We start from the raw sequence: 3,042 nt of genomic DNA, 5'->3' as shown, positions 1-3,042 counted from the left end.
TGAATGAGACACTAACTTAAAAGTGTTACATGGGCTTGGATTTTTTGAAAAAAACATTTCATAGCTAACACTGAAAGGCAATGATTCAGAAGAGAATAACTTGACCCAACTCTTGGAAACACTGTGTGGGTATAGATTAAGAATGTTTGGGATTATCATCATCAAACTGTGTCAGTGCTGGAGCAGGACTTACACTTAGAACCATCCCAGCAGCCATCAAGGTTACAGTTTACCTGGATTTTTATGTCAGTGTCTCATTTCAAGACCAACCAGGGATTTATGTGACATCTCCCAAGCCTCAACCCATATAGTGCATGCAGGGCATCACTGAACCTCTTTCCTGCAGATCACAGCTGATCACATTCATCTCCTCCTCCTCCTTCTCCATACCAGCATCTCCCAAACTCGACAAAGGCTCATACAGCTCAGTCAGTGTGATTATCCACTATCACTTTCTTCCCTCAGTTTCAGGCACCACATAATACACCCATATTACTTTGAGAGCCCTATCACCAACTGCAGTGTTTGTCAACAGAGAATGTTCAAATGATTGATCATGACGTTAGTTCCTGCTTCTTTTTTGCCTCCTAATTTTCTGTTCCCCAGTCTCAGTCTCCAAGGAATCAATATTTTATTTTATCTTCTCTTTTCATTACTGCATCCTTCCCAGTGATTCTTTTAGAGACCCAGTACATCATTCCCACAAATGATGTAACAGTAATAGAAATAGCTGAAGAAAGTCAGCAGCTCTTGGCAGCATCCTAGGAGAGAAGGCAGAGTTAGCGTTTTGGGTCCAGTGACCCTACTTCGGAACAAATGATGTCTTGCCTTTATCATTTCTTATCTCTACCCAAAACATTTCCATATCCTGGTTTCACGAACATCTTTTGTTATTGTGGTAATGCCAGGATTAATTAACAGAGTCACCCAACCACCTTTTCCTTCTCCTTGTCCTTTGTGGTTGTGTTTTTAAATTAGCCCCTGACTGCTCGTACCCCATCAACAGAACTTCTTTCTTAGTCATACCTCTGTAGTTAGTACTTGTGTTAATTGTGGCAGCTGGATTTTTCCCTTTTTGACTCCAGTTTCTCTTCTGCCTTGAAGAGATGTCTGCCCTGAAAAGTCTTCTGAACTCATCTCCTCAGCTGCAGGCAACAGTACCTATCGTCCTAACTGTATCATTCTTTAGTATCATCACATTGCTTTATATACATCCCAATTTGAATCTGCTTTCTCTCTCCATGCTTATAATACCAGAAAGAATTACTGTTGATGGGAATGATGGCATTTCTCATTGCTCTTTTCATACATCCCTGAAATATGACACCTTTGTTCTCTCACATTGATCTTATAAAACAAGCTCTACTCTGCAATTTGACGTTCCTATTTCAAACACTAGTGATTTTTATTGCCTGTCTGAATAAAATTACCAGCATGGTACTAATTTGTATTGAGTTCTCAGCAATATTTTCACCATGGAATTGCATCCCCTATGACGTAGATTAAGAATGTTCAAAATGACATCCTTTATGACTCCAGTGGATGGTTTCAAATATCCTCATTGGTTTAGCATGGATTCAACCACTAGTTGGATATAATTCACTGGGCCACACAGAGCCCTCAATTTTACAATTTATGCACCTAAACACAAACCTCATGGTTCTGTGGTTTATGATTTCAGTTTAAGTTTGTAATTTTACTTTATCAAAGTGGATTTTGCATTTTCTGATGAAAGGAAACAAAAAAGAAGGAATATGCTGAATTTATTTCATGTTGTTTTCTGATTTTACTTCATATGCAAGTTAAACCGCTTGGCTGTGATCGAGACATCAAATCTAGACACAGTGTAAGCACAACAAACCCTAGTGATTCTTCTAATTTCTCCTTATGTTCATCTCATGCTGAAGTTGGGAGACATGTATCAGGGATAACCAAACATTCCCCAACTTTGTCATAATTCCAGTATCACACTTATACATTGCCTTTGGGGTAGAGTTGGTGGGGTTGTGTTTTTGGGGGTGGGAGCAAGAGTAGATTGATGAGGTGCACAGTGATCCTGTGAAAATTCAGCTTTGACTCAAATTAGAAAAACTGAACAACAAAAAAGAACTTCCTGCTACCTTCACCCAGCTACTGAATTGGCATTTCTCCTTGTCATGTACCACTTGGGAGAAGCACTAAGGGTAAACAGGAAGAGATTATATTCTGGATGGGAGATGTCACTTTATTCCAACAAAAATGACTGGGTAACACCAATATTAGCCAGAACAATTTGTGTAACTAGACCTGGATGCATTGTGAGAGAATGTACTTCAAATCATCCTTACCAATCCACTTGTCACAGAAGACATGAATGACAGCAATGGCCATAACACAGAATTTATAGAGATTAAGGGCAGGATTTTGCCACCCTGACATGGGACAAACATGTACTGCAAGGGAAAAATAGATGAGTTTGATTCCAATCCCCTGTTCCCTTCACACAGCAATTTTCAGGGTGCGGGATTAGACTGCAGCTTCCAAGGTAACAAGCATGATAAATAGAAAAAGCTGCAAAACAGTATCACAGTGGTCCTGGGAGTTGTCAAAATTTACTGCAGACTATGTAATATCTCACACCATCGGGTCATACAAACGAATGCAAACAAAACTTAGGCATCTCACAACCAACCAATCATTTTAATGTTATTATTCTGTCACATCTAAATACATGTGCCAGTGAAAAATTAAACATATAATGGGTGTAGCCACCTCACAAGAACACGGGAACAAGAACAGGCCTTTCAAACACTTCACTCTTTCATGTATTTCAGTGATCTGTATTCGAACTACAGTCACCCTGAGCCCACTGACCATCCCCACATCGCTCAGGCCCCCAGCCCACTGACCATCCCCACATTGCTCAAGGCCTCAGTCCTCTGGCCGTCCCCACATCGCTCAGGCCCCCAGCCCACTGGCCGTCCCCACATCGCTCAAGCCCTCAGCCCACTGGCTGTCCCCACATCGCTCAGACCCCCAGCCCACTGGCCGTCCCCACATCGC

Source organism: Rhincodon typus, chromosome 3 (assembly GCF_021869965.1).
Source record: "Rhincodon typus isolate 14 chromosome 3, sRhiTyp1.1, whole genome shotgun sequence".
Taxonomy (NCBI): Eukaryota; Metazoa; Chordata; class Chondrichthyes; order Orectolobiformes; family Rhincodontidae; genus Rhincodon; species Rhincodon typus.
This window is presented reverse-complemented; position numbering follows the sequence as displayed.